The following is a 17,285-nucleotide window of genomic DNA, read 5'->3' as shown; positions in this document are numbered from 1 at the left end:
GTTTAATGGATGATTCGTTACAGATAAGGACGACAAAATATAACTCATTATTTACAATATTACTCCTTATATTTTGGGGGCAATTGTTAGGGGTGGATTCACCAATGATCAGTGATCCTCATGTACTGTTGGGTATAGTGATCCTTGCTTCAGCATCAGCTAGTGATCCTCAGAAGTGTTGCAGGATCAGGATCATGGATCATAGTAAGGATCCTTATTCTAACGATTGTCTATTTTTAATATGATATTGTTTTGCAGGAATAAGAGCTTGGACCTGGTCTTGACGAAATTCCTGGACCATATTCCTTATTTATTCCGCACGTGCTTGACCAATATGGACGTTATGGAGTTCGTGGGAGACTTGCATGAAAGGCTGATAGTTAGTTAGCTTAGATATTTTCCATTTTTAAAAGGGGATAGCGAGCTAATTTAGAACACTTGGCTAATTTTGGCTAAACACACACTAGTAACTGCTCTCACCAGCTCGTAACCATTCACTTGGCGATTACACACTTTTTTACACATTGCACTATAGTGATCCTTGTAACTAGCTCGCTATCATCCGAAGTTGTAACACATTTCTTATTTAATTTGAGTTGGTGATCGGTAGTTTCCATCACCCGAGGTTTTTTATGCCGGAGATCATTCATTGATCAAGGGCTTTTTCCTCGTATAAATCTCTGTGTCATTTGTTCATTGCATTTCAGAGTGATCCTTTATATCATTCAATAATTCAAGCATCATTCCCCGTAGCAAAGAGTTTGGTTGCACTATCATTGCTTGATTTTTGACCAAAACACTTATACTTAGCGGTATCCTCAAAAGCAGTAAGTGCGGTCCTTGTTAAGGATCACCAAGGTACACAACATCCTGTTTATTATGTAAGTAAGAGTTTGCTTGATGCTGAATCTAGGTATTCACATTTAGAAAAACTTATCCTTGCTTTAATCATGGCATCCACTAAATTAAGACATTATTTTGAAACTCATGCCATTATTGTTAAGACTAATTTTCCAATTAAGAATGTTCTCAGGAAACCTGAAATGTCAGGAAGGATGGCTAAGTGGGCAGTGAAGCTCAGTGCTTATGATATAAGATATGAGCCTAGAACAGCCATTAAATCCCAAGCCTTAGCTGACTTTGTGGCAGATTTCAGTAGTGACTTGCAAAGGGAGGCTGAATTAGAAGTCCAACCGCTAGAGGAAACTAAGGATCCTTGGATACTCTACACTGATGTAGCCTCTAATGTTAAAGGAACAGGGCTTGGAATACTACTAAAATCGCCACAGGGGGACATAATACCCCACTCTATAGCTTGTGAGTTGCAAACTACTAAAAATGAGGCTGAATATGAAGCCTTGATAGCTGGTTTGCAAATTGCCAAGCATATGAGGATCAGGTATCTTGAGGTACATGTAGATTCATTATTAATCACTAATCACTTTAATGGATCCTATGCTGTTAAAGGTGAAAAACTAATCAAATACTTAGAGATAGTCAAAGAATTGGCACTCTCTTTTGTATCCTTTAGTTTGACACAGGTACCAAGAGAAGAGAATGCAGAAGCTGATGCACTGGCTAATTTAGGATCATCCTTGAAGATCCCAGAAGATATCAAAATCCCTATTATCCACATCCTGAATCCTGCTATAGAGGATCATGTGGCTATGGAAATAGGAGAGGATTCGGCGATCATACCTAGTGATGTTCCGCAATCAGGATCCTGGATCCTTCCAATCATGAGATATATTCAATATGGAGAGATCCCTACAGGAGAAAACCCCAGAGCTTTCAAAATTAAGGTATCTCAATTTACAATATTGAATAACATGCTATACAAACGATCTCTTGCAGGTCCATATCTAAGATGTATTGAGGATCCTGAAATCCAAGAAGTCTTTAAGGATTTTCATGAAGGAGATTGTGGAAATCACACTGGGGGCAGGGCATTATTCTCAAGGATCCTGAGGACAGGGTACTATTGGCCTACTATGAAGAAGGATGCTGTGGATTATGCTAATAGATGTGATCCTTGTCAAAGACATAGTAATATCCTTCATCAACCAGCTGAACTTTTGCATCCTATATCCTCCTCTTGGCCATTTATGAGATGGAGAATGGATATAGTTGGTAAGCTTGCTAAGGCACCAGGTGGAAAAGTGTTCATGCTTGCTATGACTGATTACTTCTCCAAGTGGATAGAGGCTGAAGCCTTTGCTCAAGTCAGAGAGAAAGAAGTGATATCCTTTATCAAAAGAAATATTATTACTAGATTTGGTATCCCTTCTGAAATTGTATGTGATAATTGATCCCAATTTATTGGGAGTAGAACTACTAACTTTTGTGACAGCTGGGGGATTAAGATGATAACATCAACACCAGTTCACCCACAAGCTAATGGTCAGGCGGAATCATCCAACAAGATCATCATCAACAACTTGAAAAAGAAACTTGGATCCAAGAAAGGGAAATGGGCAGAAGAGCTACCTTATGTATTATGGGCTGATAGGACAACTCCCAAGAATGCTACTGGTCAAACTCCATTCTCTTTGGTATTTGGAGCAGAATCGGTGATCCCTACAGAAATGGTGGTTCCTACTGCAAGAACAAGTATCCGTGATCCTGAAGGAAATGCTGAAAACTTGGTTCAAGACCTGGATACTATAGAAGAACTCAGGGATTGGGCAAGGATAAGGATGGCCAGTTATCAACAAAGGATGGCCGGAGCTTACAACAAGAATGTCAGGATCAGGAAATTCCAAGTTGGTGATATGTTATTAAGGAAAGCATTTCAGAATACCACCAATCCTGCTGATGGAAAGTTGGCACCAAAGTGGGAAGGCCCTTATTTGATTGAAGCTGAAGCAGGAAAGGGGGCATATCGCTTGCTGACAATGGAAGGTGATTTGTTACCAAGAGCTTGGAATGCTGTCCATTTGAAAAGATACTTCATGTAATAAGGATCCGTGATCCTTAGCCAATGATGATCCTTGAAGGATCCTTAGCCAACGAAGGATCCTCGTAATGGTAATGATCTAACCTCAAACTCTTTAACTTTTTATATATCAAATACTTAAGGATAAGGATCCTGTATCCTTTATCCTCCCTTCACTTGTTTCTAAGTCTTGCAGAAGGTTTGAGTATCCTTGGCAGAGGATAAGTCTCCACAGAAGTATCCAGTTTTTTGTGCTTGACCCCAGTTTTTTGGGCTAGTCCCTAGTTTGGGCCTGTCCCCAGTATCGCCAGTATCGCCAGTAGCGCACGATGATCCTGGTACAGTTCATGGCAATGGGACCAGTACTCGCTTTAGGGCTGACAATTTCATTGTACTGGCTGTATCCGGGATCCTACGTATAATGGTAGACGTACCATACATCCGTTTCTAAGGTTTCTAACATTTTCACGTTAGCTAAGGTTTTGGCATTTTCATGTCACCAAGTTTGGATAGTCGCCAGTGAGGGCCATACTCCAGTTTACACACGATCCTTTGGGCTTGACCCCAGTTATCCTTTGGGCTTGTCCCCAGAATTTTTGGGCTTGCCCCCAGTTATCCTTTGGGCTTGTCCCCAGAATTGTTGGGCTTGTCCCCAGTTACTAACTCTTATCTTATATTGGCTTAGTCCCAAGTTGTATCCTATTTCAGGTTTTTGGAGACAAACGACCAAGGATCCTTGATCCTTACCTTCTACCAAGGTTTGTCTTTTGGTTATCCTGATTATAATGTTAAAGGTTAGGATCCTAACTTGGATTCTCAGGTATGATCCTTAACTATTTTGATTTTATTCATTATTCATTTGAGTAACCCTTATACTTTGACAACTGAACTTATGATCCTTAAAATATACTGCTTTTTGGAACTTGTCGACTATAGGATATGTGATCCTTGATCATATCCTAAACTTTTTGAGGATATTTATTAAGTTTTTTCTTTACTTGATAAGTTTAAACAAAATGAATATCGCAACAATTGAAAAGTAAAGTACTAACAAGGATATCAACACGGGAGATAGCCAAAAAGTTAAAGTTATTTTATTCACAAAACATTAAACCCTTTAAGGTTGTCAAAATTGCCAACCCACGTTTCTACCATCAAAACGTGGCCCGTCCACATGGGTTGGCAAAGGGTGTCCATTGTTTACGGGTCTTTGTAGTGCAGGAAATAAAAGATGAAAGGATAACGAGTGGCTTCATCCCCCAAACAGAGGATCCATCCACCACCCATTATCCTGCCTATTGTTCAAGGATCCATGATCCTTCACCCTAGAAACTATTGTCTAAAGTTATTACAGACCAACCATTATTCAACAAAAACATCATAACCAAAAAACCACTACCAAACTTAAAAAATGGGCTCCGGCTATGTCTAGAAGTGTCCATCATCGCCCATCCTTGCAGCTTACGCCTTCGCTGCATCACCATCACCAGCTCCACTTGCCTCTCCACCGGCCCGATCCTTGCCACTCTCGGTTATCTCAATTGCTAGAATGTCACACCCCGACCACGTGTAACAACAAAACGTGGCGGAAACGTCGGGGAGTGTTGTAACAGAATCATTGTTTCATAACACATGGAAATTTGAATATTGTTTTATTGATTAAATGAACTCGTTGTTCTATTACAATCACATAAGTACAACTACGATCTTCCAAGTTTTAAAGTTGCTAAGGCACGAGTCCATCCTAAATGTAGCATGTATCAACAATCATCTCAAGACAGCACCTGAAACATGTGTAAAAATAGGTACGTCAGCATAAAAATGCCTGTGAGATACATAGGTTTTGTGAAAACGGAGTTCATGACTGATGTTTGAGAAAATGTTTAGTCATGAACTCTGTAAATTTGCTTTGTCTTGTAAATCATTTGAAAAACGATAGGATCAGATGATATGTATAAATAAGAGAATAATGTATGGTTAACTGAATAACCATGTAAAATGAGTTTATATAAGTTAAGTTGTTTGAAAAACAATGTTTTAATAAAACGTTTATGGTATATATAAAATATACCTTGGTTTTAAGAAAGTTGAATAAGTAATATATTAAAATATATTTCAGTTCCAATATTGTTAACCCAAGTGTACTAAATAACGCCACGGTATGTAATGCAATGAAAACACTTATATATAAGAAGTACCAGCGGCGTATCTACCATGTTTTCATCACATTACACTCGTTCCGTTATCTAAACACTAACCAAAACCAAATCGTTTGATAGATAGCATATTAAATATACTTTAGTTGTTCAAAATAATAGTTTTCAGTAGTATATTACAAGTATACCTTGGATTTATAAATAACACATTAAACCATGTTTTAGTTTTGTAACTAACATATCAGTATATGCTTTGGATGTGATAAATAACATATTAAACTATGTTTTAGTTATGTAAGTAACATATCACAATATGCTTTGGATGATTACAAAATATATGTTGGTTCTGTACAATACCACACATGAGAGTATATCAAACTATACTTTTTGGGAGTATATCAAAATATACTTTAAAGGTGCGATTTAAGAATTCATTCAGACCTGGTGCATCAAACTACACCTTTGAGACTATAAGGATACCACAAAGGAAATCCCTATTTGGATGGAGAAACAAATTGGTTTCAGACATTCCATGACAACAGGAATGGGGTGTCTAGTCCTATAGCGCTATATCATACTACCAATCGGTCTGGTGAACAAAATAAGTACTATTCCAACAATTACTTTTTGTAATTTTTGAGAAATCAGTGTTTAAACCATAGATAGTCATTTAGTTTGTCAAAAGATAAATACTATTATGTATAATCAATTATACTTTGGAAATCATGAAAATAACAGATAGGTACACATGCTTCACCCCAAAACAGTTCAGAAAACAGTAAAAGAGGGGAACTATGTACTCACCTGAGATTGCTTTGGATTCCTTGTATAATAACCGGATAATGCTAAAGATCACGGAATATCAACGGTACCTAATAGGTAGCTTATGTTAATATACCGGACCAAATCGGAAGGATCGGACAGTACGCGGGTTCGTAAACCAAACGAGTATGGAGACTCGTGTAATATGGCTTAGCAAAGCCTACATACTAAAATGAAACCTGATCTAAGTGCTTACGGTCCATCACGACCCGTTTAGGTAGCTTATGCTACCCTAACGCGTCGTTCGCGTAGAACGCGTTCGGAGCGCCTAACATTGCGACCACACGGTATAACCTCGGAAGGTTATAGCTATGGTCACCTAATGTGTTTGGTCGGGTCCTAATGACCGACCAAATGGGTCGGGTTCAAAAGTATAAGCGATGGTTTAAATCGCTTACCTTACGACCCTATATAAGCACTAAACTAAAAGTGACGAGCTAAGCATGTTAGAACATGCTTAACTAAGTTTAGAAACAGGTTTGGCATCAAAACAAACGGCTTTGATGCCCACGAGTAGTTTGGTTACAAAATACGCAAGAATGCGCATTTTGGCCGAAACTACGACTCGTCACTGAGCCTAGATAACGTGGTAATCAGTAGGTATGGTCACTATGGACCATAACCATCGTGATCACGCTCACGTTATGAAGTTCCATGAACTTCACATTGACCAAAAGCTGGTCAATGCAGAAAGTCAACAAAATGTTGACTTTCGGACTCGAAAAGCGAATAAAAGAACGAAAGAAGACTTACGGAGGGTCCCCGAGTGCTAATCAAGATCAAATAGCTCAGGTATGAAACAATGGTTCCAACTTAGAGCCTTAAGATCTGATTTTGTGATTTTTACACTAAAGGGGGGGGGGGGGTTATTTATAGGAAAGGTGGAACCGTTAGGATCGTTTTATCGAATATCGTGCCTTGATCTCGTGCGTACATGTGTCCAGGGGTTAAATACACTGAACTTGGCCCTTGGCCCTTCATTTGGGTGAAAAGGCATCGCCCCTTGATCGAACGAAAGGCCAGATTCTGCAATAAATGCAAAATCTTCTGTCAGACATCCTTACGCGGCCCGCCTACACATTTGGGCAAACCTTACGCGGGCCGCCTGGCCCCTCTGATCTGCACCACTTGCAGAATTTACATATTTGGCCCCTGTTGCGTTTTTAAGCCATTTCCAGCCCTTTCAAGACCTGTAAAGCCATCTTTAAGGCCCTAAAATGATGCCTAAACATTGTGGACATGAAACATGCCCAAAAATATGTCGGATGTTGGTTCGTTTGGCCGTACGATCGCGATGTTCGCTTAATTACGACGGAATGCGCATAAGCGCGAAAGACGATCCAAATGACGCGACAAATGGATTTTTCTCATGCCAAACACTAAGGCATAATATAAGGATGCTTACATAAATTTTTGGATGTTCGGATGTATTCAGAACGTGAGTTATGCGCGAAAGTGCAAACTTATGCACTTTTTGACACTTTTAGTCCCTGAATGATCCAAAAGTTTGTTTTAGCATACCAAACCCCTCAAAGCCTATTTCTAAGCTATGTAAAGGATATATATGGTATGTTTAACTTATGGACATGTTCCGAAATGTTCGTTACAGTTCAAATTGGCATACTTTCGCAGTTTGTCAAGTTTAGTCCCTGTAAGCGAATTAACTTGTTTTTGCCATACCAAAGCCTCCAAAACTTATTTCTAAGTTATGTAAAGGTTATTTAAGGTATGTTAAGTGTATGATGGTCTCCCGGAGTATTTGTCGCATTAAACTGAGTACGTTTATGCACCAGTTTGCGTATAATTCTCCAGAAAGCGTTGTAGAGTATGAAATTGAACAAGGATTGATATGTGCAAAGCATACACATATTTATACAAATCCCAACTATGAAATACAATATTTCCTTGGTTTGGCATTTGTTTGATGGTTGAAGTGACACAGGTGTCACAGTCTCCCCTACTTTAGGAAATTTCGTCCCGAAATTTAATTCTAGAGGAAACTCGTGAGAACAGCTGTGAAGGTTTCGCCTTATAATAGATCCATTGAACCCTTAGGTAAAACCCTGGGCCATGTTAGGATTCTTAGCGAATTTGTTAACCCTCAGAGTGAATTCCTTGAAATAGTAAAACATGAAATTTTGAACTACTGATTGACGAACGTTTCTTATGAAGGCTTATCATAGGAAAACTTGGTGTGTGATTGAGATCAGAATTGGGGGAGTGTGAGATTAAATGACATTGGTCGAGGTTCGAGACTTCTCCCGTATCATTATTCTTGTCACTAGGTCTTAACACATGATGAAACTTCCTGTGGTTCCTGTGCACTGAATTCCATAATTATGTAGGCCTCCATAATTACGTAATTCCTTGCACAGTCCGCACAGTCCATTTCATAATCCGTAGGAAAAATTACTTGAATAAATATGAAGCGATTTGACTAGACCACCAAAGGATCCTTTTAATTCGATCAACGAACGATCTTTTTAACTAGATCAACACATGATCTTCTTAACTAGACCGTCGTACGATCTCTTTAAATAGACCGCTTAAGGGATCATTTTTATATCATCACATGATATTTCTAATCAGATTTTCAAAATCAATCTGTTTAAGCAGACCTTTCAAGAGGTCCAATTATAGAATAATACTTTACAACCCGAGGGACTTAACTACACTGTTGAAATCCATTAAGGGTTTAAGATAGTATCTTTGGATATCCCATTATGAATCTCTCGTATGAAGATATGAAAGATTCTATGAGGATTTGGATGGATCACATACAATCACAAAACATGTAAGAAAATACATAAGCACAAATTTAGTTAACTTGATTCTTTATTTTGTTATCTTTAGGTATGGATATTAAGGCACACTAGGAATCCAACCTATGGATTTCATTTGGCACTTTAACGATTTATGAAGATCTATCTATAAAGATAGAGGGATTCTCAATAAGTGTTTGACTTTGTTTCTTAAAAGAAACGAGAGTTTAAGGTTCTTGGGGAGATCACAAGTGATCATAATATGACAGAACCATACGAGTAGTTTGTCTTTGGGTTGACATCATAAAGTTGCATCAAGCATTCACACAAACGCATAAATTTTGCAGAAATAAAAACAACAAATCTTTATTTATGTAACAACGGAATTGTCTTGGAGTGTCAAAAGATAGCAACTAAGGTAATACAAAACACTAATTGTTCACTGCTGCATCATTGTTCATGTTTGCCTCATTGATGTTGAACACTCGTCCACGCGCTGGAGGTATGTTAACAAGCCTTGGGCAATTGTTCCTGTAGTGGGTAAGGTCACCACAGTTATAACATGACCCTGGAGGGAACCGTGCTTGAACAGCAGCAGGGTTTGCAGCAGCTTGATTTGCATAACGACAAACATTGATCAAATGTCCCAACCGCCCACAGTGGGTACATTTGTGACACTGCTCTTGCTCTAGATGATGACGGTTGCACTTGTTGCACAAAGGTGCGGTACCAACATAGTTTTGTCTTTTACGAGGTTGTGCTGGTTGGTTTGGTGCAACTTGTTTGTCTTGAACAGTTACAGCGTAGCTTTGAGAGGCTTTGCGCTTTTTCTTCTTGGACACCTCAGCACTTTCTTCCTTTGGTTCCACATGAGTAGTCTTGTCAGATGGTCTTAAGTCGCCCTTCCGAAACAGCTTGCGCTTCCTGATTTGGGATTCAGTTAGAGTGGCAGCCAATTCAATGGCTTGTCTGACAGTAGTAGGGTTGCTGCCGGTAACGATGTCCTGAACTACGTCAGGAAGCCCATCAATGTATTTCTCAATCGCCTTATCCAGAGGCGTAACCATAGTAGGGCATAACAAGCTCAATTCCTCATAGCGATCAGTATAGGCTCGATGTTCCCCACTGTCTTGCTTTAAATCATCAAATTCCCTTTATAGAGCCCTAAGCTCATGACGAGGACAGAACTCCTTCATCATAAGAGCCCTAAGCTCGGCCCAAGTCTGTGCTAATGCAACCTCTGCACCGCGGTCTCTCATAACCCCGTTCCACCACGTAAGAGCCCTCTTCTGAAACACACTCGAAGAAAACTCGACCTTGCGATTTTCAGGACACTGAACGTGACGGAAAGTATTCTCAATGCTCTCGAACCATTGAAGAAGACCAGTTGCTCCCTCAGAACCATTAAACTTGAGCGGTTTAGCCGAGTTAAAAATCTTGAAATTGCATGGAGCATTGTTGTTGTTGATGGCTTGAGTTATTTGAGCATAAAGAATTGGGAAGGCAGCAGCCATTTGTTGCGCGATGATTTCCGCCAGTTCGGCATTCGCCATCTGATTGTCGCGTCGAGGAGGCATTCTAAAAGAGGAAACATGAGGGGAAACGAGTGAGAGAATTAGACGAAAAGAATGAGATGAAACAAATCTGATGAAAGCAAGGATAGTGGCCGTCTGTCTGTTACTACAAAGCAACAAACGACCTGGTGATTAATCAAAGCAAATAGGTCAAAAATAATGTATCGCGAAGACATGCTCGCCTATAAGTGGACACTCACCCCAAGAGTTCCCAGGTAAGAGTGACTGGTCCGATTATGTGGATTTGTACGAACACTCTAGCCTTAGACAGAAAACTCAGGGTACAGGCACCCACCCTTCCAGTTTGCATGTGTTCACAATATTTAGACCAACTTTGACGAGAGTTTTGAAAATTCAAAGGGGCTCAAAACCTTATAACAGAGGGTTCAAAACCTAGTAATCAATCATCCTAGAACAGATGATTAGTTTTCAAAGCGGTTTTGAAATTTATGTTCTTGTTGCGGTCGTCGCCTAAGGATAGGTGACGGTGTTGTTTTATGACTAAACGCAAGTAAACTCGCGTTAGGGTCCTAGGAAGGTTATAGACTAGGTCAAAGCATTACTAATAACCTAATTCCCTATAACCATGAGCTCTGATACCAACTTTTCTGTCACACCCCAACCACGTGTAAGAACAAAACGTGGCGGAAACGTCGGGGAGTGTTGTAACAGAATCATTGTTTCATAACACATGGAAATTTGAATATTGTTTTATTGATTAAATGAACTCGTTGTTCTATTACAATCACATAAGTACAACTACGATCTTCCAAGTTTTAAAGTTGCTAAGGCACGAGTCCATCCTAAATGTAGCATGTATCAACAATCATCTCAAGACAGCACCTGAAACATGTGTAAAAATAGGTACGTCAGCATAAAAATGCCTGTGAGATACATAGGTTTTGTGAAAACGGAGTTCATGACTGATGTTTGAGAAAATGTTTAGTCATGAACTCTGTAAATTTGCTTTGTCTTGTAAATCATTTGAAAAACGATAGGATCAGATGATATGTATAAATAAGAGAATAATGTATGGTTAACTGAATAACCATGTAAAATGAGTTTATATAAGTTAAGTTGTTTGAAAAACAATGTTTTAATAAAACGTTTATGGTATATATAAAATATACCTTGGTTTTAAGAAAGTTGAATAAGTAATATATTAAAATATATTTCAGTTCCAATATTGTTAACCCAAGTGTACTAAATAACGCCACGGTATGTAATGCAATGAAAACACTTATATATAAGAAGTACCAGCGGCGTATCTACCATGTTTTCATCACATTACACTCGTTCCGTCATCTAAACACTAACCAAAACCAAATCGTTTGATAGATAGCATATTAAATATACTTTAGTTGTTCAAAATAATAGTTTTCAGTAGTATATTACAAGTATACCTTGGATTTATAAATAACACATTAAACCATGTTTTAGTTTTGTAACTAACATATCAGTATATGCTTTGGATGTGATAAATAACATATTAAACTATGTTTTAGTTATGTAAGTAACATATCACAATATGCTTTGGATGATTACAAAATATATGTTGGTTTTGTACAATACCACACATGAGAGTATATCAAACTATACTTTTTGGGAGTATATCAAAATATACTTTAAAGGTGCGATTTAAGAATTCATTCAGACCTGGTGCATCAAACTACACCTTTGAGACTATAAGGATACCACAAAGGAAATCCCTATTTGGATGGAGAAACAAATTGGTTTCAGACATTCCATGACAACAGGAATGGGGTGTCTAGTCCTATAGCGCTATATCATACTACCAATCGGTCTGGTGAACAAAATAAGTACTATTCCAACAATTACTTTTTGTAATTTTTGAGAAATCAGTGTTTAAACCATAGATAGTCATTTAGTTTGTCAAAAGATAAATACTATTATGTATAATCAATTATACTTTGGAAATCATGAAAATAACAGATAGGTACACATGCTTCACCCCAAAACAGTTCAGAAAACAGTAAAAGAGGGGAACTATGTACTCACCTGAGATTGCTTTGGATTCCTTGTATAATAACCGGATAATGCTAAAGATCACGGAATATCAACGGCACCTAATAGGTAGCTTATGTTAATATACCGGACCAAATCGGAAGGATCGGACAGTACGCGGGTTCGTAAACCAAACGAGTATGGAGACTCGTGTAATATGGCTTAGCAAAGCCTACATACTAAAATGAAACCTGATCTAAGTGCTTACGGTCCATCACGACCCGTTTAGGTAGCTTATGCTACCCTAACGCGTCGTTCGCGTAGAACGCGTTCGGAGCGCCTAACATTGCGACCACACGGTATAACCTCGGAAGGTTATAGCTATGGTCACCTAATGTGTTTGGTCAGGTCCTAATGACCGACCAAATGGGTCGGGTTCGAAAGTATAAGCGATGGTTTAAATCGCTTACCTTACGACCCTATATAAGCACTAAACTAAAAGTGACGAGCTAAGCATGTTAGAACATGCTTAACTAAGTTTAGAAACAGGTTTGGCATCAAAACAAACGGCTTTGATGCCCACGAGTAGTTTGGTTACAAAATACGCAAGAATGCGCATTTTGGCCGAAACTACGACTCGTCACTGAGCCTAGATAACGTGGTAATCAGTAGGTATGGTCACTATGGACCATAACCATCGTGATCACGCTCACGTTATGAAGTTCCATGAACTTCACATTGACCAAAAGCTGGTCAATGCAGAAAGTCAACAAAACGTTGACTTTCGTACTCGAAAAGCGAATAAAAGAACGAAAGAAGACTTACGGAGGGTCCCCGAGTGCTAATCAAGATCAAATAGCTCAGGTATGAAACAATGGTTCCAACTTAGAGCCTTAAGATCTGATTTTGTGATTTTTACACTAAAGGGGGGGGGGTATTTATAGGAAAGGTGGAACCGGTAGGATCGTTTTATCGAATATCGTGCCTTGATCTCGTGCGTACATGTGTCCAGGGGTTAAATACACTGAACTTGGCCCTTGGCCCTTCATTTGGGTGAAAAGGCATCGCCCCTTGATCGAACGAAAGGCCAGATTCTGCATTAAATGCAAAATCTTCTGTCAGACATCCTTACGCGGCCCGCCTACACATTTGGGCAAACCTTACGCGGGCCGCCTGGCCCCTCTGATCTGCACCACTTGCAGAATTTACATATTTGGCCCCTGTTGCGTTTTTAAGCCATTTCCAGCCCTTTCAAGACCTGTAAAGCCATCTTTAAGGCCCTAAAATGATGCCTAAACATTGTGGACATGAAACATGCCCAAAAATATGTCGGATGTTGGTTCGTTTGGCCGTACGATCGCGATGTTCGCTTAATTACGACGGAATGCGCATAAGCGCGAAAGACGATCCAAATGACGCGACAAATGGATTTTTCTCATGCCAAACACTAAGGCATAATATAAGGATGCTTACATAAATTTTTGGATGTCTGGATGTATTCAGAACGTGAGTTATGCGCGAAAGTGCAAACTTATGCACTTTTTGACACTTTTAGTCCCTGAATGATCCAAAAGTTTGTTTTAGCATACCAAACCCCTCAAAGCCTATTTCTAAGCTATGTAAAGGATATATATATGGTATGTTTAACTTATGGACATGTTCCGAAATGTTCGTTACAGTTCAAATTGGCATACTTTCGCAGTTTGTCAAGTTTAGTCCCTGTAAGCGAATTAACTTGTTTTTGCCATACCAAAGCCTTCAAAACTTATTTCTAAGTTATGTAAAGGTTATTTAAGGTATGTTAAGTGTATGATGGTCTCCCGGAGTATTTGTCGCATTAAACTGAGTACGTTTATGCACCAGTTTGCGTATAATTCTCCAGAAAGCGTTGTAGAGTATGAAATTGAACAAGGATTGATATGTGCAAAGCATACACATATTTATACAAATCCCAAGTATGAAATACAATATTTCCTTGGTTTGGCATTTGTTTGATGGTTGAAGTGACACAGGTGTCACATAGAACCTCACCAGCCTCTTCTTCGTCGTCCAGCTCAGCCAGCCTAGCCTTCCAGCCCTCAATGTCCCAGTTGCTCCTGTCAAAGTCAGGATCCTGAGCTTCTTGGGCCATCTGCAGCTTGGTCTTATACATGGCAATGGCAGCAGAGACTTTAGCACCCTCCATGAGCTCGTGCTTCTCATAGTCAGCGTTGATCAGAACTTTAGCCGTCTGGGTTTTGGCATCATTGAGGTCCTTTTCAAGAGAAGCAACCTTGTGATCCTTGAGCACCGCTACTTGTTGAAGGTCCGAGTACTTTAGCTCAACTTCTTCAACATTGCCTACGTAGTCCTCGATTTCAGCAAATTTCTGCAAAAAGACAATATAAAGCTTAGGATAACATGATCCTCAAGTGGGCAGGATAATTAAGCTAAATCAGTGATCCTTACCTCAGCAAAGTACTCAAGGAACTGATGACGGATCAGAGGCAAGCCTTCTAGATTGTCAGCCTCAGAGGTGTGACAACTCGAATTTCCAAGATTTCTATTTCGCATTATTGCACGTTCATTGTTTGTGTAGTTAATTATTTGCACAATTAGTTGCTATGGAATTGTATACGTTTTGATGCAATGAATCGTATTGTGTGATTGTGCATGGTTGTTTGTTAATTATGAAAGACTTGTTAAATATATATATACTTCGTGGTGAAACTGTGAAATTGTTTGAGATGGTGCATCATTGTAAAATATAATAATAGAGTTCCTAGTCATGCCATTTGGGCTTACGAACGCGCCTGCAGTTTTCATGGATCTTATAAACAGGGTGTGCAAACCCTATCTAGACAAGTTCGTCATTGTTTTCATCGACGACATCCTGATCTACTCCAAGAGTCAGGAGGAACACGAGCAGCACTTACGACTTATCTTGGAACTTCTTCGAAAGGAGCAATTGTACGCCAAGTTTTCAAAATGCGACTTCTGGCTTCGAGAAGTCCACTTCTTAGGCCATGTGGTGAACAAGGATGGGATCCATGTCGATCCATCCAAGGTAGATTCGATCAGGAACTGGCCTGCACCGCGTACACCAACAGAGATACGCCAATTCTTGGGTTTGGCGGGGTACTACAGACGATTCATTAAAGACTTTTCGAAGATCGCACAACCGCTTACACTACTGACACAGAAAGGTGTCACCTACCGTTGGGGAGATTCCCAGGAAACCGCTTTTCAGCACTTAAAGGATAGGCTATGCAGCGCACCTATTCTCTCGTTGCCAGAGGGCACGGACGATTTTGTGGTCTATTGTGATGCATCGATACAGGGGTTTGGTTGTGTATTGATGCAGCGGGATAAAGTTATTGCCTACGCTTCGCGGCAACTCAAAATTCATGAGCGGAATTACACGACGCACGATTTAGAGCTGGGAGCTGTTGTTTTCGCGCTTATGATATGGCGACACTACTTGTACGGTACCAAGTGCACTATTTACACCGATCACAGGAGTCTCGAGCATATCTTCAAGCAGAAGGAATTGAATATGCATCAACGACGATGGGTCGAGTTACTCAATGATTATGAATGCGCCATCAAGTACCATCCTGGCAAAGCCAATGTTGTGGCTGACGCTCTCAGTCGAAAGGACACATTACCTAGGCGTGTACGAGCCTTGCAGCTCACTATTCAGTCTGATCTTCCTGCACAGATACGAAATGCTTAGGTTGAAGCATTGAAACCAGAAAACGTCAGGGCTGAAGCCTTACGCGGATCAAGGCAACGATTAGAATAGAAGGAAGACGGCGCCTACTATGTAACAGGACGTATTTGGGTACCATTATATGGCGGTTTACGAGAACTTGTAATGGATGAAGCTCATAAGTCTCGGTACTCGGTACATCCAGGGTCGGATAAAATGTACCACGACATCAGAACAACCTATTGGTAGCCTAACATGAAGGCCCACATTGCAACTTACGTCGACAAATGTTTGACTTGTGCGAGAGTCAAGACAGAGTACCAGAAACCCTCAGGCGTACTGCAACAACCCAGGATACCACAGTGGAAATGGGAAGAAATTTCCATGGATTTTGTTACAGGCCTACCCAGATCTCAGCGTGGGAATGATACTATATGGGTGATCGTGGATCGACTCACCAAGTCTGCACACTTCCTGGCTATCAAGGAAACGGATAAGTTCTCCACCCTCGCAGACGTTTATCTTAAAGAAGTTGTTTCGAGGCACGGGGTGCCCACCTCCATTATTTCGGGTCGGGATGCACGATTCACTTCGGAACTATGGCAAGCAATGCACAAAGCTTTCGGCTCTCGATTAGACATGAGCACAGCTTATCACCCTCAGACGGATGGGCAGTCTGAGCGCACGATCCAAACTCTAGAAGACATGCTTCGGGCGTGTGTTATTGATTTCGGCAACAGCTGGGAAAAACACCTCCCGTTAGTGGAGTTTTCGTACAATAACAGTTACCACACCAGCATACAAGCCGCTCCATTCGAGGCATTGTACGGACGTAAATGCCGGTCACCTCTCTGTTGGGAAGAGGTGGGGGATAGTCAGATTACAGGTCCAGAAATGGTAGTCGACGCTACTGAACGGATTGCACAAATACGACAATGCATGGCGGCAGCTCGTGATCACCAGAAAAGCTACGCTGATAAACGCAGAAAACCGCTCGAGTTCCAAGTTGGGGATCGAGTGCTACTCAAAGTCTCACCCTGGAAGGGTGTGGTTCGATTTGGTAAACGAGGCAAGCTCAATCCACGGTATGTTGGACCGTTCGAAATCACTGAAAGAATAGGCAAGGTAGCCTACAGACTAAACCTACCAGCTGAACTCGGTGCAGTTCACAACGTATTCCATGTGTCGAATCTGAAGAAGTGCCTGTCAGATGAGACCCTCATAGTTCCTTTTAAGGAACTCACTATCGACAAGCGGTTGCAGTTCGTCGAGGAACCAGTTGAAATCACGGACCGGGATGTTAAGGTCGTCAAGCACAAGAGAATCCCTCTTGTCCGAGTTCGTTGGAACTCCAAACGTGGCCCAGAGTACACCTGGGAA

This window comes from Helianthus annuus, chromosome 17 (assembly GCF_002127325.2).
Source record: "Helianthus annuus cultivar XRQ/B chromosome 17, HanXRQr2.0-SUNRISE, whole genome shotgun sequence".
Classification (NCBI taxonomy): domain Eukaryota; kingdom Viridiplantae; phylum Streptophyta; class Magnoliopsida; order Asterales; family Asteraceae; genus Helianthus; species Helianthus annuus.
The sequence above is the reverse complement of the archived record's forward strand: the minus strand, read 5'-3'. Positions refer to the sequence as shown.